The 27,129-nt window shown below is 41.1% G+C and overlaps 2 protein-coding genes across 3 annotated transcripts in view; one reads left to right on the top strand and one right to left on the bottom strand.

Annotated features, from left to right (window-relative positions):
• Rab3GAP1 (RAB3 GTPase activating protein subunit 1) overlaps nucleotides 1-27,129 on the top strand; it is a 584,432-nt gene that overhangs the window by 315,038 nt on the left and 242,265 nt on the right. The window lies entirely within an intron of this gene.
• haf (leucine-rich repeat and fibronectin type-III domain-containing protein hattifattener) overlaps nucleotides 1-27,129 on the bottom strand; it is a 507,398-nt gene that overhangs the window by 284,858 nt on the left and 195,411 nt on the right. The window contains exon 2 of the mRNA XM_065225005.1: nucleotides 11,346-11,426. The gene's annotated coding sequence lies outside the window, so the exon portion shown is untranslated. The remainder of the gene's footprint in view (nucleotides 1-11,345; nucleotides 11,427-27,129) is intronic.

The raw sequence follows: 27,129 nt of genomic DNA, 5'->3' as shown, positions 1-27,129 counted from the left end.
ACGGAATTACATAGAAAAAATCTAGCATCTCTTCTGTTACAAAGGTTCAATACAATATTTTAAATTTGCACCATGTGATTGAGCATTCAAGTAAATCTGTATAACACTTGTGACAGACGATACAGTTATGCTAAACGGCCGATGGCTGAATAAGGCGTGCATGGCTGCGGCAAAATGGTGACACGGAGTCACGGGTGATGAGCTGAAGGGTTCTGCGATGCTTAAGGAACGGCCATCGTTCACTTTATCTCAGGCGAATGTGTAGACCAGAAGTGTCTGTGGAGTATACTTTTAACAGAATATCAACGTGCAGTGTAAATCACCAATTCCGCTGTACGGTGACGCTGCTAACCACACGACCACGGAGCTCCCATTTTAAAACAGGTAAACGTAAAAGATTCTAGAAATGAGCTAAAACTCGACTCACCTACTGATTCTAGATCTTAACCATTCCGTTGATATGCATTCATCGGTTTTGCACTAGACAGAGAACGTTTTTCATTATCCTTCAGTTTCTCGCCTGTTTCGTTCTATCGCTGTCGGTTCCGAGTTTATGTGTAGAGTCACTTACTCGAGAGAAGTGACACTCGTTGAGCAATCTGTTCGAAGCCGTAGATGGCTATGTTGATTCTGTCGTCAGGGTTGCTTCCACTCACTAGCTATAAAAAAAATGTTTTTCGGAATTATACAATCATTAGATGAAATAATGATGTATTGTACTTATAAGTAACAAGAAGAGGATGTAAAGCATATGTTTGACTCATAAAACCTGGCAATTTCGCTTTCAGAGCGTCACAATCAGCGATCTTACGATCTTATGATTCAGAGTGAGCGCTCACGAGTCGTAAAATCGCTGATTGTGACACACTGAAAGCAATATTGACAGATTTTATGCGTCAAACATATACTTCACGACCTCTTCTTGTAACTTACAAGTACTAATTATCATTATACCATCTCATGATTTCATAATTCCGAATAACATTTTATTTTTTAAAGCAAGTGAGTGATGTTTTCTTTGGAGAATTTTTAACAGATAGGCACGCTATGGTGGGAGCTTGAGGCTAATGCCTTTTAAATGTTTGACCTAGTGGCCATTTAAATATTTTGGTTTAGTTTATTCGAGATTAACGATGAAATCAAAAAATCAAATAGCGATTTGGCGAAAAGCAAAGAAGATGTGATCACAATCTCAAATTTTTCCAAGCCATTCACTAATGAATTTCTAGCTGTGTAGTTTTAGTTCACAACCAAATGATAGAGGAAATGGCTCTAATGTTGGCCTATGGATCTAAGATTGGGCCCATCGCTAAAAATCTGCTATTTATCAATTTTTTTCTGGAAGAACGCGTCATTGAGACGGTACTAATGGATATTTTTGCTCGCTATGGGCTCAAATTAGGGGCATTTAGGCCGACATTACATCCATTTCCCCTATAAACAAAAAGAAAATGATAATTCGAGTTGTACTATTCCAACTGCTTTGAACAGTCTCCAATGGCGAATTCCAACAAGTATCGACATTATTCAGCATTGTTCGGAAATTCTTAAATCTTCTGCTAAGACCACATAGTCGTTCAGTGACCTACCGTCCAGTTCCAATCAGATGCTCACTTTCAGGCAAGAAAATTTCGCCATCATCCGTCCATTTCCAAAGCACATCCGTACGGAAGAACCCGACAAGAAAACAGCTTTAAACCGATTAATTTTACGCTTTATGCATCCCCTTCCAAAAATCCATCAGCTGGGGGGAAAAGCAAACAATATCAAACACCACCACTACCAACTCTGATCGACGGCGACGATGACGACGACCGACAGCGTCCGTGTTGACGAACATAGTCGAACAACGTCATCACCATCATCGTTCACCACCCTTACAGACGGCGAGAGGGAGTTGGGTTGAGACAAGGGGCATTCGCTTTGCAAAGAATTAATTAAGCCATAAAACTGCGGCGTGCAGCTGTGAGTCTTCTAGCTTGGTATTAGTAGTATGGACGGATTTTGGTTTTTTGGATCGATGTCCGGATTGCTGGACTTTTCCCCCGAAACAAGCGGCCGGCAAACATTGGAATGATTGATTTCATTTTCACAATAATGGGAATCGAGTGTCGGGGCGATTAATTAGTACCAGGATCAGAGGCCATAATCGATTCGTGGCTTATCATCTTGAAAATTTTCGAATCGATAAGTTCCGGTTTTGCCCGAAATGTCCAAACAGTGATTGATGGCTGGTTTCAGGGGGCTGAAACCACATCGTTTTGTGATTTCATCATTGCGGCAGCCTTACCGGAAACAATAGTGCCTAACCATAAATCCAGCGTGATATTTAGAGCATTGCGGTGTCAAATGGATGCGAGGGAGATTTGGTCGCCGCTTTCAGCGGTATTTTGGGTTCAAAATCAAACAAACACGTTGCGGAACTGATGGTTACGGTACGTGAGACCCTTCAGGTGCACACGGTTGCGCTTGCCGAGAATGTGATGAAATTATCAACTTGCAGTGGAGGTCGGAATGGTCTGGCAGGTATGGTGCAATCGTGAAAATGGTTTTTGTTTTTGTTGTTTTACTTCTGGCAAATGGACGTCGTCAGTCGGTACGCTGTTATAGAATGACAGCGAAACGTTTCTCCTCCTATGAGAATTGGGTGTAGCAGACTCTGCATCCGATAAAGGTTCGGTTTGGTGTGGTGACCGTTTCGTTTGTCTGTATGCCTATGTAAAATTCCGTTTGGCAAAACCAAGCTCTCGTTTCGGTGAGATAAAGTTCTTTTATTCCGGGAAAACCTGCAAGGGTACATTCGGAAAATATCGGACAAACTACCGGTTCAAAAAAAAAAAATGGTCACAACGGGATGTGACCAATTGTCCATATCGGTCATTTTTCCATTAGAAAATCCCGCAGTCTCTTGCAATACCGGGCACGTTTGTTTATCCACTACTTCAGTGGACGTCATCCAATTGGAATTCCGTTTTTTGTCCGGCCAAACTGGAAACCATTCCAAACAAACACCGGGTCTTCTTTGAAAACAGGCCTCTCACAAAATGGTCATCCTATTGCGATCTCCGCTATTTTCTTTACAGTCATCATCACCAACGCTCACAACCGCGGTGCGGTGGTCGTTGATGGTTTACAAATGTAAATTTCGGCTCGGTCACACGACCTTTTAGACATGGAAATGGACAGGATGCTAGCACACACGGATGCGGATGTCGTTGGATAATTACACAAACCTGTTCTGTATTGTGACATCGCTCCAAATGTGTTTTTATGTGACAAACAAGATGATGCGACAGCTGTTTGGTCAGACCGCCGCTACTCCCATAAATCAGTCTGGATAGTGTGCTGCAGTCGGAAATCGCTCGTTGCCAGTAGAATGTTTAGAATGCAAATTACTAAGATCTGCACCCAACTAGTTTAGCTTTTTTTTTAGTTTCTATTCAGCGCACATTCATCAATTATTTACTCCAAACCAAAACATTTTTGCAACGTCCTGCGGTAGAGTCTACAGGGACACGGGACCTGAACGGCACTTGAACGCGTTGTGGATTCTGGTTTTGTACAACGCTATGTAGTTGCAGTCAGAGTTTAGCAGCTGTGGGCAGCTGCGCGATAGACTGGCTCAGGAACGATACTCAGATGGGCGGTAGATGTTTTCGGAAGATCACCACTTGGCACTTCTGAAGAGGCATTGCAGTATTTTTGGGATTGACTCAATTCAATTGCACCAGTCTAGCACGTCTCTCGCAGGAAACTGCAGACAAAACGTTGATACCTTATCCGAAGCATTCCACCGCGACGCCGTTTGTTGTGGGATGATTTATTTCCCGAATAGAAAATTCAATAGAATCTCACACTGAAAAAAAAAAGCGGGTGGCTGTGGAACCCAAAATGGTGTTGGTCTGGTAGCTCTGAACACTTACTCCGGGAATCGATTCCAGTGCCAGTTGTTGACTCTCCAACGGCGTGGAGATAAAATAAATTTCCAGCGACTTTTTTATGGTCAAAGGACTCATTTTCCCAACTGAGCAGTTCCACGCCAAATGATGAATCGGAAAAACTCGACCTTTACCGATTCGGATAAAACTATGGATGTTGGAATTTGTTTTTCAAAATGACGTCTTAGTAATTCGTAGCACGAAAATGGTCGATTTTTTTTCCAAAAATGTGAATGATTGCCTTTAACACACAATTATGCAAAGTCGAGTCTTGAATTTTTATTTGTATCCAATTTGGCCTGGAAGTGGTCCATTTAAACCATCCATCCCATCAGCAACAATGGCAACGAGCGGCACTTGAATCGAATTCGAAATCATGATAAAATTATGTAAATTTTCAATCCTGCTCCTGCTCCGGGCAAGGAAGGCAAGCTTAAGGCAGCAGTTGATTCTCGAAAGCGGAGGACAAGGAAAGCATTTATTTCGGCTTCTGTTTTTGGGGAAAACTGTGCAACTGTATGCATGTATAGGCTGCTGTCGTCGCTGATCTGTATTTAGTTTGCCGTCCCCCGGCAGTTCGAAATTGTCATTCCGAATGGAGCGGGATTTGCCTGGTTCTATTTTTGGTAGAACAAGTGCATTTTGTATAATTTAATTAAGGATTTAGGTCTTTCCGAATATTCATGGTTGGCTGGGTACGGGAAATCGAATCGGAGATGCAGCTGTGGACGGTCGTCTGGTGAGGTTTCACCAGATCGGAAGAGACGCAGTTGCTTTTGGAAATGTTCAATCTCTGGCTCAGAGTTCTTAAAGTGAGATTCGGAAATTGATTTCAAACTAAAACAAAACTCCAAAATTTTGCTATTCAGGATATTAAGATTAATTGATTTTCGTGAGAGTGGAAGAATATAATTTTGCTAGTGCTTATGCAATCACTGGTTGGAATGCATGGCGCGCGAGTTATTGCCTGCTTGAAAGAGTTTGGATATAAAGAGATCAGCATGCGGGATTAGCTCCATTAAATTAGCCCCAGTAAATTTCGGCCACGGGTGGGATGATTCCCGGGTGCTTTCTTCAGATAGCTGGTCGATCTGCAAACCAGAGTTTCAGTGACTTGGTAAGTGAACTGCCCTGTAACTATATATTTGCACTAATTGGATGGATGTTGAGGTAAACCGTGTAATGGAGGAATCGCTGGACGTAAACAATAGTTTGATTCCATAAAGTAGCCTTTTGTCACTGCGGTGCGCAGTGAGGCGAAGCCGGTCGTAATTGACATTTGTTCATCATTTTTATAATATTTTTTTCAGATTCTCATATAAATTTTTGACCAAGGTATAACACAATGATCTTTCAAGAAATTAGATGTATAAGAATAATAATGTAAATTTCATCATATTTTCTCATTTTTATCGTGAATAACTTACACTTTTTACTATAAAATGGCCTAAAATCCGTTATAAGCTTTATTTACCCAAGCTATTATATTACTAAATCACTATTTTACATTGAAAATAGTGTTTAAATGTCTATAACTTCAATGCACCCAATTGAGTAAATATGGGGTTTGTACCGTCTGTAAGATTTTTTCAAGAATTTTCTAAATGTCTGGACCAAATTTTGCTCTAAATTTTATTATTTTTAAGAAGATCAATTTTTTCGGTTATATTTAGGGGCCACCCTACTAGGGTTTAGATTTTGTCTTGATCTAGAGCGACAAAAATGTTTAATTATATTATACCAAATATAGACAATGCCACAGGAAAAGATTTACTATTATTTTCAACTATACATAATACAGTAATGACCCGATTTTTTTCAGCCACCTTTTTGAAAATATTTTCTAACATTCTAAGAATCCCATGCACTTTTTCAGTGGTTATGTGAAATTATTTAACGATAAAAGTCTTATGCCCAGAGGGGCTGGAAAAATCGGGCCATTACTGTATTTGCAATAGAAAAACCTTCCTTCTTTCCTTGTTCGCATTTCAAGCTTATTGTTTAGCGCATATTAGCTTATTGCGTGCTCTCAACTTAGTGTTCTAAATGCACTTCCACTGTTATAAATTGAGAGCTTTCGATGCCAATACCAATGCATGAATTTGTATATTGTGTGGCAAGCACAATGATACTCTCTATGCCCAGGGAAGTCGAGAAAATTTCCAACCCGAAAGATTCCCTCGACCGGACCGGGAATCGAGCCCGCCGCCTCCGGCTTGGTAATACCGTGGCTTTACTGACTGAGCTATGAGGCCCCAACCATAGAAAAACCATAATACTAATTTTAGACCCACCCTTAAATATTAGATTTTTAAATTCATCATTTTGGGCGTAAACTGTGGATTTAGGAGTATCAAAATACTTAAAAAGTATGTTGGATAGAATTTAAACAATACATTTAATTACGACCGGTTTTTGCATGGGGTCACCCCACTGTGCTTTAGAGTGCACGGAGGCGTGTTCACCCCTGTTTGACTTCATTACCAGAGCTTTGAGTGTGTGTTTGGTTTATTTCCTTTAAATTCCGTTATAATTGCTTATCTTTTGACAGATACGCGTATTTCGTCTACTACTTGCAGACTTCATCAGTGCCAAGTATGTGGTGTTGAGTACTTGGCACTGATGAAGTCTGCAAGTAGTAGACGAAATACGCGTATCTGTCAAAAGATAAGCAATTATAACGGAATTTAAAGGAAATAAACCAACACACTCAAAGCTCTTCTCTTCCGTTAAGAGGTTCGAAAAATTTAAAAGATTCATTACCAGATTCTTTGCAGCCATACTCAATGCGTGAATTTTTAAGATTCAGAGACTTAGAAAATTTTGCAATCTCTTCAACTTGGAACAATGTTCAGGATTTCGGTTTCAAATCAATCTTTCTTGATTGAGAGAGTTGGATTTTTTTTTCTTGGACTAATCAGGAACTAAACAATTATAATCTTTTAACAAAATTTATATTTCATCTTATTTCGCTAGTCCGAATCTTGATAAAAAAAACACAAAATTGTTACTTTTGAGCTTTTACACTCCACTAATTTTAGATTTAATATTTTAGTATAGGTTTTATTAATTTTAACATATTTAATGGATTTATGGAACATGGAAAAAAAAGAAAACAAAATATTTAAAACTGATGGTACCATTCCCAGTCTCATACGAATACAAATAATCTCGAAAATCTGAACTAAATTTTTAATTTATTAAAATCTTCTTAATATGAGTACTAAAAATTTATCAAGATTCTATAACTAAAACATTGAAATAAATTCATCTTCCCAGACTTTGTTAAAAAGCAAAGTCGCATGAATTTAAAAGATTCTAATCCCAAGTAACAATTTGGGTTTTATGAGGGTTCTGTAGACCATGATTTAGACTTGTAGTATGCTATAAAACCTCAATAAAACTTGCAATGTTGCTTGGGATGATTTGAATAATTTGTATTTTTTTGACAGGATTAAAAGAAAAATTACAACTTTCGACATGGACGAATAGAGTAAAAATTTACTTCCCATTTCGGGCCTATCGAGCAGAAAACATCACAAACGTCTATGATTTTGGTGTTATCGAGTCAATTTTATGATTGGTATGCAAAGTCACAAGGTGAAAGTGACAAACATCGACGAGATGTTTTTGCAATCTGAAGTGACATCTCAGGGAAAATCATTTTTGAAATTTGAATTTACACACTAGGTCACTGTCACTTTAAGAAAGCAAAGTATGAATATTTACATCCTTTGTTCTCAGAAACAAAGCATTCCAAGCGAATAAATTTTTCCATTCCTTTTCTACCTTCATCCTTGTGATGAAGTAATTCCAATTACGTTCGTATGCGTTTGTACGAAATTGAATTCCGTATGCCGAATTTAGAATCTAGTAAGCAGTAGAGGTGGGAAAAACAGCTCATCTGGCTGAGTGGATAAAACCCATCCAGCTCACTAAAGGGAATCAATTCTTTTGAACAGCTCTTCAGCTCACATTGAAATTATAGAAATTATGACACAAATTCCAAATCGGAAAATTAATTAGTGGTTTTAGTGCTTAAAACTGCATAAAATCGTAAAAGTAGTCTAAATCAATAAATCCGTACCTTACAACATGGCTTTACATTTGAATGGAAAACGCTACTAACGCAACAACTGATCAACCATCGCGCAAACCAAAATGCGCGCGAAATGTGCGAACAACACAGCAGTAAAACAAAAAATGTATGCGAGAGAGCTACACCTATGTCACACGCAATGATATGATTCACATCGTGGCACACGATTTTACGCCTTTTCTCAAGCTATGTAATCTAGTCTTCATACAGATTTTATTTATGATGTTAATCCTTCAGCAGAATTTCTCTCACTATTCTCGGCTTCAGCTCAGATTCGGATCCGGAGCTGAATCGTAAAGAATCAAGAGAGAGAAAAAAAGACCCGAAGAGCTGGACGGGTTCGAGAGCTGGACGGGTCCGAGAGTTGTCAACCAAAACAGCTCCCAGTGAATTATTCGAGTAAATGATTTGGATTTGGAGCTGAGCTGATAAGCTGGAGAGCTGCATTTCGGTTATTTGCTTTTGTGCGGATCTTCCGCTCCCCCAGAGAATGATGGGAGAAGAGGTGAGAGCACATATGCTGGGGGAATAACAACAGCAATAAGAGCCGGGTACATAAATACATTGGATAATATTACGCGCGCGTTTTGGTTTACGTGGTCATTGGTTTGAATGGTTCATACTTGTGATATCAGTGAGCTGATGAGCTGCAGTTTCTAAAAAATGAACCGCGGGTCATCAGCTCACTGTAGAGAATCGGGTCTATAGAACAGCTCGGAGCGGATCACCCATCTCTAGTAAGCAGTGTTAGATTTTGAACAATGTCTCAATAATTTGTGGCTCTTTATCAAATCTAATGACACGTATGGAAAGGTGAATAAATTTAGAAGTAATCAGAAGAAGTTGAAACATTCCATTTTGTGTAAAAATCTTGAAAAAGTGTGGTGTGCGGGATGTGCTTAGTAGGCCTAAAACCAGTTCTAAACCCAATGGTTTTGATTTGAAATATTTTCGATTAATCGGATATGAAAATTTTCCAAAAATCTGTAATAATTTGTCATGGACGTAAGGTTTTTAGGACAAATTATTATTTTTAAACCTTAAAATCTTAATTAAATTTTCCTTTGTTTTGATTCTTTATAAACTCAAATTAAAAATTCCGGAGCAAATTGTGATTAGGGTGAAACTAGCAAAAGGTAAACAAATGGAGAAAAACCGAGCAAGTTTGCACGTATTTATTTAATTTTTAATTGATTGTTAAGCAATATTTTTTCTATTGGAATTACATTTATGATCGTTAAATTGATCCATTTTTATTTTTGTTGAGTGTAAAATCTACTTTTTATTAATTTTCTCTTAAAAACTCGTAATTTTTTTATAATTTGGCCCGTAAACGTTAAGAATACGCCCTCATTAAATCGCCCCGAACATGTATGACAACAACAATTCGCCCAATACTAAACGCCTTGTTTTGATTTCCTTTAAAGTGTCGCCCTTCACTTTTCGCCGTGTTTACGTTTCAGCTAAAGATGAGTATTTTACTATTTTCGCTTTTGTTGGTAGACAACATTGTTTTCGCTCGTTCATTGAAATGTTTCAAAATTGCGCCCTGTACTGTCGTAAACAAAGGAAAGAGCGTAATCTATTTTAAAGCTTCTTTTGAAATAAATTTTGTTTCGTCTTTGGCTTTGCACGGATTTTTGCCTGCTCCATCTGCTTGCAGTAAAATCTATGTTTGCTTAAATTTAGGTTGTTTCGCCCTAATCACAATTTACTACGGAATCATCACTCGCGATGCCACTAATTTCTGGTCCGGTAGAAAAAATTAAACAACGCAGATTGCGACATCTCTTCTGATGCTTGCAAACATGATGAATAACGTTTTCTTTCTCGATTCTAAAACTCCCAGGAAAGCGAGAAAACTACCAATCACACACGTTTAACCGTCCGGGAGGCAGAACGCCAGCGCTAATCCGAAAAATGCAGCCGAAAATTATGAAAGCGAACGCACGCACAAAACAGAGAACTAACTTAAAACACAACCGTATCCAAAAGGGTTCGAAACTGCACTCCCATGTATAGACAATATTTACGGTTGCACTTATATTGATAAAATAGCGGAAATAAAGTCAATAATATTGATGACATAAAGTTATATTGTTGTTATTATTGTCAAATTGAATAAATTGAAGGTAACATCGTATTGCCACGATTATTGTGAATATATGGACATGTGTAATGTCCGTTTTAGATGTATATACCAAGGTCATGCGAATTGCTCAGTTAGCAGTACGAAGGGCATACTATACAACCTAAATTTAAGTAGGATGCACTCATTTTCGTCAGAAGTAGGGCTACCCAAAAATTGAGGTAACAAAGTTGGGACGGACAAGATGTCGAATGTAGAACATCCACCTGAATCCGAATGTTTATTTGTTATCTTGTCAATTTCAACGCCCAAACTGAACACGCCTTCCCTCAACGTAAAAATAAAATCAGAAGTTATAAGCCATATGAAATGTCAACCACATTGATCGGATAAACCTAAAAAAACCTTGCCGAGTCGATTTCTCATATTAATTTTCATTCTACGATGTCGCAATAAAACTGTCGAGTTGGATTGATTGGTAATGTTTTATACAGGCGAAATAGTTTTTCTGGTCACAGACAAAACGGCGTGTTGAATCCAATTTAAAAAAAAAAAAACTTTTGTGTTACTCAACTGCGTGACAAATGTAAAACTGCTAACAATCATATCACGACCGAACACAAAAAAAAATTAATATTTCATCCTAGAGGATGCACTTCAATCATGTCGAAAATTTCATGTAATTTTTATGATCACAAAAATGAACATATACAGTAAAAGCAGCGTAATGTCAGTTCATGCACTGTATTAATGATAATTTTGTCCTTTTTGGCAAGTAATATTACACCATATTTAACAACACGCTTGTAGTGTATTTACTTTGATGTGATATCAACATTAATTTTGTGCTGTGTAGAAAAAATCCCTAAATAAAACAACTTTACGGTGATACCAAATCCGGACTACACAGCAAAAAAATAATTTTGATATCACGTCAAAGTGGATGCACTACAATCATGTCGAAAATATGGTGTAATATTACTTGCTAAAAAGGACAAAATTATCATTAATACAATGCATGAACTGACATTACGCTGCTTTTACTGCATTTGTTTATTTATTTGGTCATAAAAATTACATGAAATTTTCGACATGATTGTAGTGCATCCACTTTGATGTGATATCAAAATTATTTTTTTGCTGTGTACATGATTTCCATTGGGACTATCAATCGCTCAACAAACGCTTTCAGTTGAATGTAATGGAAAATGAAGTTTACCTTTCGCTTGATTAGTTTTTGTCATTTCCTGACGTGCATTCAAATCCGTTCCGGTGTCACACTTGTCATGAATAGTTGAACCTGAAATGGAACCAAATGATAAAAAAATAGTATTAGATTTTGCCGTGTACATCATCAAACACGCATATCATTGTATTCATACAGATTCAGCTTTTTTTTTCCCCCAGCAACGTCAAATTCATCACGTCAGCATCATCCGGTGCATAATAAACGTCCATTAAAATCGCATTACGCCATCCATGTTGTTGCTTCTGAATCCTTCTGCTATATTTTATTTTATTTTATTTTAATGCTCCCAACAGCGTGAAAATCCGTTCCGCCATCCCGACTAAACTTGCCCTGTCCTCCTGCATAATAATAAACCGAAAAACTAGGAACAGATCTTGCACATTCCCCAACTTTTCTTGCTGGTCTACCATCATCGAAATAAACACGAAAACAACTATCACAAAACTAAGCGCATAATGCCTCCGTGTTTTTTTTTATCCTTTTCGAAGCGAGGGGATTGGCATCTATCCAGACCGGGCGATGTTGGTTGTTGATGTCCAACCAGTTGTGTCAACGGTCGGACACTTTTGAGTAGCCCCCGACCGATTCGATGCAATTCTGCACTTGTCATTCGAGTCCGTTTTCTTCTATAAACTCGGAAAAACTTTCCACCTCCCACTGACGACGCCGAAAAAAATTCAGCCCAAAGGAAAACTTTTCTTCGCAGCTTGAATTTCAACTTTTTCCTTTGACGAAGCCCTGCTGCTGCTGCTGTTGACGGTAATATTGCACAGCAACGCCAGGGACGTATAAGCAAGAATTCCAATTGTTGTTTAACATCTTAAACTCTTCCTTGAGAATTGAGAAAGTTCTTACACCGGTAGAATTTTAAAAACTAATCAACCTGGAACCTCCCTGTGCTCGGCACGATTCAAGTTTCGTGCTTTGGCCTAATCAGCTCTAGTTTGCAAACCATTCCGAAAATTATGTAAGCCAGTTGGTCAACAGCGGTTACGCAGTCACTGTTCACTTTAATCAAATGCCGAGGAAAGCCGCCGAAAACTGTTTGCGTCTTTTCCTCATTTCCAAATCGGCGATTCTTTTCTTTTAATTGACCGGAGACGTTTGTTTTCCCACAGTTGCACGAAACTTGCGTAATTACTGTTTGCCAACGTTTTTTGTTGTTGTTGTTGTTGTTGTTGTTGCGTTGCGGAAAGTGACAACCGAAAACGTATAAAGCGAAAGTCAGTCAGGCGGAATTTTGCTTACCCAAATATTTGAGATTCTGGCGTAACCGAACTATCTTCACCGGTGAGCATGAATTATTCAATGCGGATGATGCCAGGGTTTTCCCAGCCAGTAGGGTGGGTTGTTTGAGGATGGAATGGAAAGTAAACATAATCGCCTGGTGGATGCGTAATCTCCGATGGTAGATTGCTCGAATTACAATAGTCATTGCAATTTCGGAAACCTTTCCCGGTGTAATTGAAAGCAGAGGGATTTGGTGTACAACGCAAATGCAAGATCCCCAGGGTGAACCGAAGATGTTGATGGCATGTTTCAAAAACTGTTACGGACTAAGATTTGTGGATTCTATTCTTGAATAAAACTTTACTTTTACTGCAGTGCTCCTAGCGGTCGGATCTGGAATGTTTTGACAGCAGTTTGTTTTGAAATGTTTCCTGTTACAGTTATACTTGATGGAAGCCGCGAAAAATTAATTTGGGACATCCACTTGGTCAGGTTCAAAAATCGCGAATTCGTTGAAATTGGCTAAATCGATTGTGTGAAGTGTTCTCAAACGTTTCCGTGTGCGACATACTATCGATCGGCAGGATCATAGCAAGCGTCGTTGTGGTACTAAGGATCGGAAGTTGTATTTGAAGTTGTTGAGAACGATTAGAGCAAACCCAGGGCTGTCGGATTATGATATCGTCAAGAAATTCAATGCTAGCCAAAGCCCCTTCAGAAGGATTTCGATCTTTTCGGGCCAGTAAGCAACCAAACAGGACGCTGAAGTAGAATCTAGCAGCCAAAAGACGTGCCCGGAAGTTGTACAATGAGGTTCTTACAAAGTACGAATGATGCATCCATATGGACGACGAAACGTACGTGAAGATGGATTAAAGGCAGCTTCCCGGACAAAAGTTCTATAAAGCCACTGGTCGAGGTGATGTCCCTAGTAAGTTCAAATTCGTTTTTGCTGATCAATTTGCAATCTGGCAAGGTATTTGCAGCTGCGGACAAAAGCCCCTGGTTTTCGTGACAAATTAGACTATGGATTTCAAAATGTACAAGCAGGAGTGCCTGAAAAAACGTATTCTTCCGTACATTAAGGCTCATAATGGACCTGTAAAGCTTTGGCCTGATTTGGCAAGCTACCACTAACGAGGAGAAGTTCTACAGTAGTATCGAGACAACGGGGTAGATTTCTTCGAAAAGGACATTAATCCTTCCAACTGCCCTCAATTCCCAATTGACAAATATTGGACAATTGTCAAACAAAAGTTGAAGAAGAGTGGAACGGTGACTCGGGATGCGACAGAGATAAAGAGATGGTGGAACAAAACGACCGCTCAGGTTAACCAACAAATTCAAGACCAACAATTGAAATGGCCTTAACTCCATTTTGTAAACAAACCATGTAAGGCCATTTTCTCGCGAACCGAAACCTTCATTTGCAAACCTAAACCACGATCGGGTAGAGTAGAATTTCCCCTACCAGTTCATTATGTTGGTTTGCCTTTGCGGACTTCGGTTCGCGAGAAAAGAGCCTTACAAGGTTTGTTTACAAAACGGAGTTAAAGCCATTTCAATTGTTGGTCTTGAATTGTCCAAAATATGATGAGGGGTATTCGAAGAAAAGTTCGAGATTTCATCAAAACCAAATCGGAATAATTTGATTCGTTATTTTTCCTTCAACGTGCAATAAATGACCTTCATTTTGAGTACTCAACTTTTTTTTGACGTAGAACTATGTCTTTGTCGACTATACTGGGGTGCAAATCAAAAAAATATGTGTGGTGAAGGAGTGTTACGTTTTAAACGCTTGTTACTTTGTCATTTATAGATGAAATTGAAATCCAAATACGCCAATCGATAGGATATTACATTACAAACCTGCTGAAATAAATATTTTTCCAATTTTTCTGTAATTAAACTTCTGAAAATGTACAAATGATAATTTTATCACTGTTTCCATGACAAAAGCCTTTTTTCCCAAACCCAGTCATCATAAACGAATACCACTTGGTTGCACATCATTCTACTTGAACCTGAAAAGATATAAATCAGTGATGCTCTCCTGCCTCTGCAGCCGGACTCTTTGCTCGACTGTTGAGCTGTTCAGTTCGTTTTCTTTTTCGCTCGAGTTCTCGCTTCGATTCGGTTTGTGCTGTCGCGTTGCGCCGTGGAAGCGTCGCCACCTTCGCGCGTTCTGGCAAGTTTACTGCAACTTGCCAACACGAAACAAATGGTGCGTAAACGTACCAATGATTCAGCAGCGGGCCCTTCAAAGAAGGTGGTAATCCAGCACAGCGCGTCGCAGGATGACGCCGGAAAACGGGTACTGCAAGCCAACCAGTTTGCGGTGCTCCCCGAAGATGACGTCGTTCCTATCGCTGCAAGAGAGCGGATTCCCCCGCTTATCACGCCGGAGAAGGATGTTGCCAAGCTGCGTGCCGAACTGGCAAAACACAAGCTGCTGCCTCGCTTCAAGCTTTGCAGCATCGGCACCAAAATCATGTGCTCCAGCCTGGAGGAGTACAATCAAACAGGATGTTTCCTAAAGGAAAACAACGTTGACTTCTTCACGCACGATCTGCCATCGAGCAAGCCACTGAAGCTGGTATTGCGTGGATTACCGTCGTTCGAGGCGGCTGTGGTTAAATCCGAGCTGGAGCGGCTTGGACTCAAACCTGAGGCGGTGTTCCCAATAAACCGGCGTTTCAACCACAACACCAGCTTCCGTGACCAGTTGTTCCTGGTGCACTTCACGAAGGGATCCACCAGTCTAGCGGTTCTGAGATCCAAAATCCGGGACCTGTTTCAGGTCATCATCAGTTGGGAACATTACAAATCCCAACATCGTGATGTTACGCAGTGTATGAACTGCCTCTCCTACGGCCATGGCACCAAAAACTGCCATATGAAGACTATCTGCGGCAAGTGTGCTGGAACTCACTCGACTGCGTCCTGTGAGCAAGATGATGACATCGAGCCAACGTGTGTCAACTGCGGTGGTAACCACCAAGCCTCCAATCGCGGATGTCCCAAGCGAGTGGAGTTCATCAATATCCGTCGGAAGGCTACGATCAATAATCAGCCCGGTCGCCTCCGTAATCATCGTTCGCCTCCTGCACGCACGGAAGTCCAGTACCCAGCTCTCCAGCCCCGTCGACATGTTCCGAACTTAGAACCACTTCCGCTCAACAACCAACAAGTCAAGCATGTGAGTATTCCTAACAATCGAACAGTCCAACATCGTCTCGCTGCTGCTGCTGCCCAGCCAATGCCAGGTCCCTCCACCGCCCCTGGTTTATCATACGCTGGTGTTGTCTCAGGTGAGCCTGTCGACGATTCTCCGTTCTCCTCGGAGGAACTTGTGACGCTCGTGGCCGAGGTCATCATCATCTTGAGCACCTGCAAGACTCGATCTGAACAGCTTCATGCTGCCCTGTCCCTTGTCACTAAGTATGGACCGTGAAGCCATCAAGATCGTAAATTGGAACGCTTGCTCCTTGAAGAGCAAAAACATCGAGTTTGTTGAGTTTCTCAATGAACGAAACATCGACATTGCCATCATAACTGAAACCCACCTGAAGCCTGAAACAAACGTCTACCTTCCCGATTTCCGGCTCGTGAGGCTAGATCGAACCAACTCTGGAGGAGGAGGAGTGGCTATTGCAATAAGGAGAAACATCTGCTGTCGACTGATGCCCAGCTTTCAGCTGAAGATCATCGAAGCCGTAGGGGTGGAAGTTTCTACTCCTATCGGCCCCATCACCATCGTCGCGGCTTACTGCCCCAAACAAGTCAACATCAGGGACGGATCGGCAGCAGATCTGCGACGAGATATTATCAAGCTAACACGACGACGGGAAAACTTCATCATCGCTGGTGACCTGAACGCCAAACATCAAGCTTGGGGCAACAATCGGCGCAATCAAAACGGCACCATCCTGAACAACGACCTGCAGGAAGCGCAGTACAACATCTTGAGTCCGGAAACTCCCACCCGGTTGAGTCGGTCCGGTGTTCACGCTACCATCGATATCTTCATCAGCAACATGAGCAACAACATCGCTCAACCTATCACCTATCAGGAACTCAGCTCGGACCACTACCCGGTGGTGACTGAGGTGGGATCCTCCGTAAATCGATTTGAAGCTTTCCGGCGCAACTATCATCGTGTTGACTGGGGTCAGTTCCAACATTGCGTCGACACCGCTGTAGACTACGATGTCCAACCGGAATCGTCCGAAGATGTTGACCGGTGTCTGCGCTCCATCGATCAAGCAATTTCCCGGGCCAGGGAGCTACATGTGCCAGTATCCAGACAGGTGAGTAATACTCTGAACCTTGACAGGCCTACTAAAGACCTCATTAGACTCCGCAACACGATTCGTAGGCAGTACCAGCGTACTGGGCTGCCTAACCTGAAGACCAATTGCAACCGTTTGAACAAAATCATCCAAGCCAGGATGGTGGATCTCAGAAATATCGATTTTGCAAACAAGATTCGCTCTCTCCCAGATTGTGCTAAGCCATTCTGGAAAATGGCAAAGATTTTGAAAAATAAGCCGAGGCCCATTCCTCCCCTTTCCTCTCCTAACCAAAATTCGGACCCATCTTTACTAATAACCCCATTTGAAAAGGCCAATGCTCTTGGACAACACTTTGTAAATTCACATAACCTTGGCCACGCCATGGTGAGTCCCCACGAGCCTGCAGTATCACAGGCAATGGCTAGTGTCGCTGCCACCCCCGTAGTTGTCCCTGACGAAAGTAGAATATCGGCTGATGAGGTGATAGCAGCGATTAAATCAACAAAAAACATGAAGGCCGCTGGTGTCGATGGAGTGGTCAACCTCGAGCTGAAAAACTTGAGTGTTGACTTCTTCAAGCACCTTGCAGTGGTCTTCAACAAGTGTTTAATGCTTGGCTACTTCCCTGCATGCTGGAAGTTAGCCAAAGTTATTCCAATTCACAAACCTGGCAAAGACCCTACCAGTGCCAAAAGCTATCGCCCCATCAGCCTCTTGTCCTCCATCTCGAAGCTATTCGAAAAATTGATACTCAGCCGTCTGCTGGTGTTTTCAAATGATAATAACATCTTTCTCAAAGAGCAATTCGGGTTTAGGAAAGGCCACTCTACCATCCACCAACTCGCACGGGTTACTAACATCATCAAGCGGAACAAGTCCGTTTCCAATACATCTGCCATGGCATTGTTGGACGTCGAGAAGGCGTTCGACAATGTCTGGCATGATGGTCTAGTGTACAAGCTGCATCGATACAACTTTCCGAACTACCTCGTGAAGATCATCAAAAACTACTTGTCGGGCAGATCATTCCAGGTCTACTTGAACAATGTCTCCTCTGATACGTTCAACGTTGATGCAGGGGTCCCTCAAGGTAGCCTGCTTGGGCCTATCCTATTCAACATTTTCACGTCAGACGTTCCTCCCCTGCCGGGTGGTGGTATCCTGTCAATGTTCGCAGATGACACCTCCATCATCTATAAGGGTCGAGTGATCCGTGCTCTGGCGAGTAAACTACAATCAGGCCTGGATGTTTTGTCCGACTATTTTAAGAGCTGGAAGATTTGTATCAATGCAGCTAAAACACAAACCATTCTGTTTCCACATTCGTATTCACCTCGGCTTGTTCCGCCTGCTAACGTCAAGATCCATCTTGATAGCACTCCCATTGAATGGTCGAGTGAAGTAGTCTACCTTGGTCTCACCCTCGATAGCAAATTGCTATTCCGATCCCATGTGGACAAGACATCCACCAGGTGTAACATCTTGATCAGGTCGCTCTACCCTCTGATCAACAGGAAGTCCACCCTGTCCCTCAAAAACAAGCTTGCTGTCCACAAGCAAATCATTCTGCCGGCTATTGAGTATGGTATGCCAATCTGGGAGAGTTGTGCTAAGTGCCACCACTTAAAGCTTCAGAGGATTCAAAACAAGATCCTCAGAATGATCCTTAACAGTCCACCGCGAACTCGTAATTCTGAGATTCACCACCTGGCCGGTCTTCAAACACTCGAGGAGCGAAAGACTTCCACGCTGGAAAGGTTCAGAGTCGCCTGTCTGCGATCAAACCACCAGATCATTCGTGATTTGGCAACCTAGTTTAAGTAGTTAGGTGCTCAAGTAGGTAGGTTATCAAATTTTTAAATTCAAACCAAAACAATCCCACAAAGGGTATCCTGTAAATTAGCGCTAAACGCAATCATCACATTAGAATAACCAATTAACTAGAACAAAGATGAAGAGCCAAAGGCTAACCAATTGAAATGTTAAATCAAATGTTGAAACATAAAACCCAGAAAATAAACGTAAATTTTACTACTACTACCTGCCTCTGCACATTACCGCTTCGGACGGCGTGGCACTAAATAGGTCCTGCATCAAGCACGTCAGTGGTTAAAGGTGGATCACGGCGTGGCCACAATGAAGAATGCGACACAATGAGGAATGAGGAAAAGCATTGTATGTAACCCCCCTCCCCCCTTCACAACAACCTCTCCTCCCCCCCTCAACAATAACCCGTAAAAGACATGGACTTTGACGATCACTTTTTTCCGGGAAATAAATTTTAAACAAACCACAATTATTAGTAAAAACAGAAGTTTTTTCCTTCCCGCACCAAAACTTACAAGCTTAAGAAAAAAAAAGGTTGAAAGACATATTCGATGATATTATGTTGGTGAATTACACACAACTGACTGTAAAACATATCTGGTACCTTTATATATGAAATTATATTAACATCCAAAGTCCATCCTTTTTTCCATATTCTACACAAAAGAAACGTTCTGCCCCACCCCCATTCATAATAAAATGGCAGGAAATCCTGTCAGTTGCGGGGCTTAGAAAGTATGTTTTGTGCAGAATATGTAAAAAAGGAGGGTCTTCGGATGTATTTTTTCTGCAAAATATGTAAAAAAGGAGGGACGTCGGATGTTAACCTAAATGCATATATCATGCATCATAGATAGAGATAGATAGATAGGTTCTACGTCATACTGCGGTCGTGTCTAGGACACAACCCTTTAATTTTTTTCTCCACCATTATGCCTTTCATTTGGCATTTATTGCCACATTTGTATCCTGAAGTTTTCAAGTTTGCGTATTAAGGATTCATTTGAAATTATGAACTGCTCAGATTAGGCTGAGATCATATCTTAGCATCAAAATTATCACATGAAACTCAAATCAAATAGTTTGAATTAAGATATATTGGTTTCCTTCATTTTCTGTCTTACAAATGTTAGAGATCTTATCGAAATCATTTAAAAATAGAGGCATTCAACGATCAATCCAAATTTAGTTGAAATGTTGCATAGTTGTTTCTTTTTAGTAAAGATGTCATTTTACGTTATCAGTCATCCATTCCATAGCAATATGATATAGTGGTTCTCAGAAAAATGGTAGTTTTGATCCTTATGATAAAATATTAGACTTGTATTTTTTTAATTGTGACCATTTCCATGTTCGGGTGGTCCAAAAATCGTTTTTTTTTTTTCAAATATTCATAACTTTTGAACCAATATAAGGGTGTCCCACATCAAATTGAATCATAGGAACCGGTATTCGTTAATACTTCTTCCTATAGTGCAGACCCTTTTAACCGTACTATTGGAATATTGAGCACTTTTACGAATGTTCTGGATCTTCCGGTGGACCATCCCGTGGTCCCCTGGGTGCATATTCTAGTCACAACTCCAAGTGCATTCTTATAAGATGTCTAGGAGTGGTTTCAAAAAATTTTTCGAGCTCTAGGATCAGATTCATGAATTCAGCACTTTCATGGAAGTTCCGGATCTTCCGGTGGACCATCCTGTTGTCTACAGTGTCCATATTCCAGTCACAAATTCGAATTAAGTCTAATAAGACGTCTAGGAATGATTTTGATAAATCCGCTGAGCTCTAGGATCAGACTCACAATTATTACGTATATTTGATCACTATTACGGATGTTCCGGATCTTTCGGTGGACCATCCCGTGGTCTCCAGTGTTCATATTCCAGTCACAACTTCAAATTCAGCCTGATAAAACGTCTAGGAGTGGTTTCGAAAAATCCGCTTAGCTCTATGATCAGATTCATAAATTGACCACTTTTACAGATGTTCCGAATCTTCCGGTGGACCATCCCGTGGTCTCTAGTGTCCATATTCAAGCCTTAACTCCGAATTCATTCTTATAAGATGTCTAGGAGTGATTTCAAAAAATCCGCTGAGATCTAGGATCAGATTCATGAATTGACCACTTTAACAAATGTTCCGGATCTTTCGGTCGACCATCCCGTGGTCCTCTGGGTCCATATTCATGTCAAAACTCCGAATTCATTCTGATAAGACGTCTAGGAGTGATTTCAAATATTCTGATGAGCTCTATGATTAGATTCATGATTTTACCACTTTCACGGATGTTCCGGATCTTTCGGTGGACCAAACCGTGGCGTCTAGGGTCCATAATTGGATCGTGGTCTCCAGTGTCAATATTCCAGTCACAACTTCGAATTAAGTCTGATAAGACGTCTAGAAGTGGTTTGAAAAATCCGCTGAGCTCTAGGATCAGACTCTCCACTATTATGTATGTTTGATCACTATTACGGATGTTTCGGATCTTCCGGTGGACCATACCGTGGTCTCCAGTGTTTATATTCTAGTCACAACTTCAAATTCAGTCTGATAAGCCGTCTAGGAGTGGTTTCGAAAAATCCACTGAGCTCCAGGATCAGATGCATGAATTAACTACTTTTACGACTGTTCCGGATCTTTCAGTGGACAATTCCGTGGTCTCCAGTGTCTATATTCCAGTCACTACTCCGAATTCATTCTTATAAGATGTCTAGGAGTGATTTCGAAAAATATGCTGAGCTCAAGGATCAGATTCATGAATTGACCACTTTTACGGATGTTCCGGATCTTTTGGTGCACCATCCCGTGGTCCACTGGGTCCATATTCAGGTTGAAACTTCGAATTCATTCTGATAAGACGTCTATGAGCGGTTTCGAAAAAAAAAACATGAAGCTCAGAGTCAGTTTCATGAAATGACCACTTTCACGGATGTTCCGGATCATCCGGAGGACCAAACCGTAGCGTTCAGGGTCCATAATTGGATCACAACTCTGAATCCATTCTGATAAGACGTCTATGAGTGGTTTCGAAAAAACCACGGAGCTCTAATATCAGTTTCATGAATTTACCACTTTCACGGATATTCCGGATCTTCCGGTGGACCATACCGTGGTCTCCAGTGTCCATATTCCAGTCACAACTTAAAATTCAGTCTGATAAGACGTTTAGGAGTGGTTTCGAAAAATTCGCTGAGCTCTAGGATCAGATTCATGAATTTACCACTTTTACGGATGTTCTGGATCTTCCGGTGGACCATCCCGTGGTCTCCAGTGTCCATATTCTAGTCACAACCAGGCATGGAAAATCATTTACATTCATTTCATGCATTCATTTACATTCATTTGCCTCTAACTTTTTTCATCAACAGCATTCCGCGAAATGATGTAAAGAGCTTTTGTTGGTTTTGTTATTAGCTACAAGTTTTGGTCATAACTCAAATCTGTATCTCTTATGCATCACGAACTAGAACGGGCAGAACTTATTACTGTTTTTCAGTGAATGTAAAATACATTCACTGAAAAACAGTAGTGGCTTCTGTTCGCTCTGGTTCGTCATGCATAAGAGATACGGATTTGAGTTGTTAACAAAAGTTGTAGCTAATAACAAAGCCTACAAAAACTCTATACTTCATTTTGTGGAATTTTGTTGATGAAAAAAGTTAGGGACAAATGAATGTAAATGAATGCACGAAATGAATGCAAATGATTTTCCATGCCTGGTCACAACTTCGAATTAAGTCTGATAAGACGTCTAGTAGTGGCTTCGAAAAATCCGCTGAGCTCTAGGATCAGATTCATGAATTGACCACTATTATGGATGTTCCGGATTTTCCGAAGGACCAATCCGTGGTCTCCAGTGTTCATATTCCAGTCACAACTTCGAATTCTTTCTGATAAGACGTCTAGGAGTGATTTCAAAAAATCCGCTGAGCTCTAGGATCAGATTCATGAATTGACCACTTTTACGGATGTTCCAGATCTTCCGGTGGACCATCCCGTGGTTATCTTAGTCCATATTCTGGTCACAACTCCAAATTAATTGTGATAAAACGTCTATGACTGGTTTCGAAAAAAACCGCGTAGCTCTAGGATTAGTTTCAAGAATTGACCACTTTTACGGATTTTCCGAGTCTTCCAGTGGATCAGACTCGTGACTATCCGGATGCTTAATGTTTCCAAAAGGTGGCAAATGTTCAGTTTGATAACTTTTCAGAATACACAAGGAAGTTATCTCTGCAAATTTCCCTACAATAAGCGTTTGTCCCCAATTAGCTCTAATCCCATATGCTATGTGTATTCGTTAATGCCGGTTCCTATAGTGCGGTCCCTATAGGAAACTTTACTGTACTCATATTCGTAAAACACTCCCACTCTAGGCTCAGCCAGCCTGAATTGAAATCTGAGACTACCAACAAGTCTGAATTTGGTTGATTTCTTTCAATTCTTCATCAACAGGAGGTCTACCCTGTCCCTGAAAAATAAGCTTGCTGTCTACAAACAAATCGTCCTTCCCGTAATAGAATACGGGATGCCAATCTGGGAGAGTTGCGCCAAATGCCATCACCTCAAACTCCAAAGGATCCAAAACAAGATCCTTAGCATGATCCTTAACAGTCCCCCGCGGACTAGAAATTCTGAGGTCCTCCGCCTGGCCGGTCTTCAGACACTGGAGTTACGGAGAGCTGACTCCATCGCAAGGTTCAGAGATTGCTGTAGGCGATCCGATCAACAGATCGTCAGGGATCTGGCACGTCAGGTTAAGTTAGGTTAAGTAGGTAGAATAACAAATTAATTCATTCAAACAACATACTTCACAAGAAGAAAATTGAAAAACATTACACAGTAAAAAAACAACATGTACAACACAAAATCAAAAAGTCCACCAAAGATGAAGAGCCCTTCTGGCTAACCTCTTGCCCTGTATTAGCAATTGTAAACCACATAACAAATCAAAATAAAGAAGAATGTTACGACTACTTTCAATTCTTTGTGGAAGTAACACCGATTTCAGGGTGTTTGTTGCTTTTCCAACGCCAGGCTGGTTTGCAGATTTCTCCCTGAAGAACTCCAGAGAGAAATCTTGTATATTTTTAAAATTAAATAGGTCAACATTATTGGGGCCTCCCTTAGCTCAGTTGGAAAATGTGCAGCTACAAATCAAGACCATGCTGGAGGTGAGTTCGATTCCCGGTCCGGTCTAGAAATTTTTCGGGTTGGAAAATTTCTCGACTTCCTTGATTTTACTTGCCACACAATTATACTAATGCAACAATTGTATCAGGCATCGAAAGCTCTCAATTGATAACTGTGGAAGTGCATCTAGAACACTAAGTTGAGAGCACGCAATAAGCTAATATGCGATAAGCAATAAGCATGAAATGCGAGGAGAAGAAGAAGGTCAACATTGTTTGATTTGGGTGTCCCTTAACTTAGTTAGGACAAACACATCTATAAAGCAAAACCATGTTGTAGGTGGTGATCTAGATTCCCCTGTATAGTCTGGTATATTTCTCAGTTGGAAATGTTCTCGACATCCCTGCGCTTTATACATATCGTACAGTTTACGAATACATTTATGATAGTTAGTTTAGTTTTTCCTTTAAAAAAAATTCTGGTAGACATGAAATCGAGGACTACATATTAAGAAGACTGGCAGCTCCTTCACGTTCTTGTACAAACGCTAAGAGGCACATACATGTAATATGATATTTTCACAGACACAATGCATGGGTTTTAGAACTATTTTCCCTCAACTGAAAATGGTCGCCTCCTGATTAAGGCGTTCCCTACCCTATGACGTATAATATTTAAAATAAGTTTTCACAACAATTCCATGTCAATCACAAGCATTGTAGACACGTCAAATCCATAATTACATAAAAATAATCCTATTTTCCGTTACAACACCATGTCAAAGAGCGTGCTGTTTACACAGCACTTGAATAAAATACAACAAAATTGATAGATCGATCAAAACAACCCTCCCCATATCCATTCATCCGTCCGAAGTGGCATGTGAAAATCTGGTCCACCGACGCCAAGCAGCACGGACAAGACGAAACAAAACAAAAATCGTGACTAATCCGGTTTAGTTCGATTCACGATCGATTCGATCTAGATTCTCTCGCACCACTAAACTGTTCACATACGTTTAACTTCTCTTGCCACCCCCTTTCCCCCGATACCCACTTTGCGAAGATCAATCATCAATTAGAGCGATTTACTTCGGCGGTCGCTTGAAACTGAAAACGACGGCTCCACTTTCGATTGCTCGACCAAAAACGACGTCACCGTCGTCCGTGTGGTTTGGAAATGGACCGGAGAAGATCGCTGTCTAATTAATTCGTGACCACAAAATGATGTGACTGCTACCTCGACGCTGTGGTTCAAACGAAGAGTTTGAAAGTAAATCGTGAAATGAGCAGCCGGAGCAGCATTTGTTCTCGATTCCCAGCCTGCGGCGGAACGCATACAGAGCGCATTTTGTAACACGAGCCTTAACTAAGTCGGCTCCGGTAGCGTTGCTTTGGCAAAGTCATGAGCAGCCCATAAACCTGTAGATTTAGTTTGGTGTTCTTGTCTTTGGACAGTTGAAGGCCTTCTGGCTGATCTGGTTCACGAGAGGGACTGGGCCATGCGAACGCATCACGAATAGTTTCGTCATTTTTGCACAAAAAGTAGTAAACGGTGCGGGAGGTCTGATTTCCCCCCGAAAAGCGAGAGTACCAACACGGGCGTGAAATCAAGGCAACGCAACGTGGAAAGCAACGAGCTCAACGAGTCGGGTAATGAACAAATTACTTCCATGTAGGTGAGCGCGGGCAGCAGTTTACGTTGATGAACGAGAAAAGAGAAAGAGGCCTGAAAGACGACGACGACGACGCCGGCGAGTGTTCATTGGGTTTCTGGGGCCTGCCACAGATAAGCGCGATCTCCATCATCTACTCACTTCCACCGTGTTGAAGTGGTTCAAGGTTACACGCTTGAAAGGCTGCTTCCGAAAAAAGCGAAATTGCCACAAAATCAACAACATGTGGTTGCGGTCGGAGGCTTTCCGCGTGATTTTGATTGGAAATACTGTGCCTTCACCTTTCACCATTTAGCGCGAATGTGTATCCGTTTGGTTGCACACTTTCTTCGGGGCCCTTTCCGATCATTCTGTGATCGATCAAAGTGGAGCAGTAGCCAATGTAGTCCTTCCCAATTCCACTATTGCAAACCTCACCATCGTCTATCAGTAGTTGGGTGTCGAAAAAAGCCTTGCTTATTGAATTTCCAATCTGAAAGTGCATCCCACTGTGAAATTACCGTCTGACCGCAATTAGCTAATATAATAACATCGACATGATAGGGCTTAATACCTACCACATCCATATGAACCGGCGGTCAACGAGGTGTATCACCCATTTCCCGAGCTCATAATAACCAAATTTCCAAGCCTATCAGATATGCGTTCGTACAATCAGCATAATAGGAAATTGCCCAAATATGCAAAGTATAGCAACAGCACTCGCCGGTGCTTGGGAAGTGTTTTGCGGACTTTTCACCGGTGATGCAGCTGGTTTTGATCCCAAATCCATTGCAACAACAACAACAACAACAACAACAACAACAACAACAACGACACAGGATTATGATTAACGATTTTCGGTTTAGCTTTGTGGGTTCTGCTTAGGAACTGTTGCGTTAGTTGGTCGACGTGAACCGCGATTCTCCGCGGTGGTGGTAGGTGGTGTCGCATTTTGCATAAATTTATGCCACCGCTGTTATGGTTTTGTTTCTGTTGCAAATTTTATCGCACTCTTGCCGGCCAAGTGCGGTGATATATTGCACTCAAGTGCACCCGGGCTCGAGTTGGGTCAGTCAGCTGGTTGTGTCATATGCAGCCGGGAGTTTTAATTATTCCGTTCCAGGCAGAATAAATTCTCCGGTTTGATTTTCATCGGATGTTGATTGGAAATGCCCACAGTTAACGATGCTGTTGTGCGTTGGATTAATTTTCATTTGCCAATGATGATCAAGGAGCATATTTACATTTTTAATTTCTTTCGGTTCTCTTGCCTTGCAGTCCATGAAATAAGGCAGCAGGAACAGATGATTCATATGTGATTTTTATTTAACAAATTAAAATTGATATTCATTGATTGCCATGGAAAGCTGAATAGAACTATACTTAACAGCGGCGCTGGTGGTGTAGTGGTAAGCGTAAGCGTGACCTCTCACCCCAGCATGCCTGGGTTCAATCCCAGTCGGCGCCAGTGGGATGTTCTGAGGCATAACATCTCTGATCACGCCTTCTTTCGGAAGGGAAGTAAAGCCGTTGGTCCTCGGTTCATGAGTTGATGGGTCGATAGGTAGGTAGGGTTCAGGTGTGGGAGCTGCCTCCCTGGCGTCGGTAG

This window comes from Ochlerotatus camptorhynchus, unplaced genomic scaffold (assembly GCF_037179485.1).
Source record: "Ochlerotatus camptorhynchus isolate MF236.1 unplaced genomic scaffold, CSIRO-AGI_Acam_v1.1 ptg000220l, whole genome shotgun sequence".
Classification (NCBI taxonomy): domain Eukaryota; kingdom Metazoa; phylum Arthropoda; class Insecta; order Diptera; family Culicidae; genus Ochlerotatus; species Ochlerotatus camptorhynchus.
This window is presented reverse-complemented; position numbering and strand designations above follow the sequence as displayed.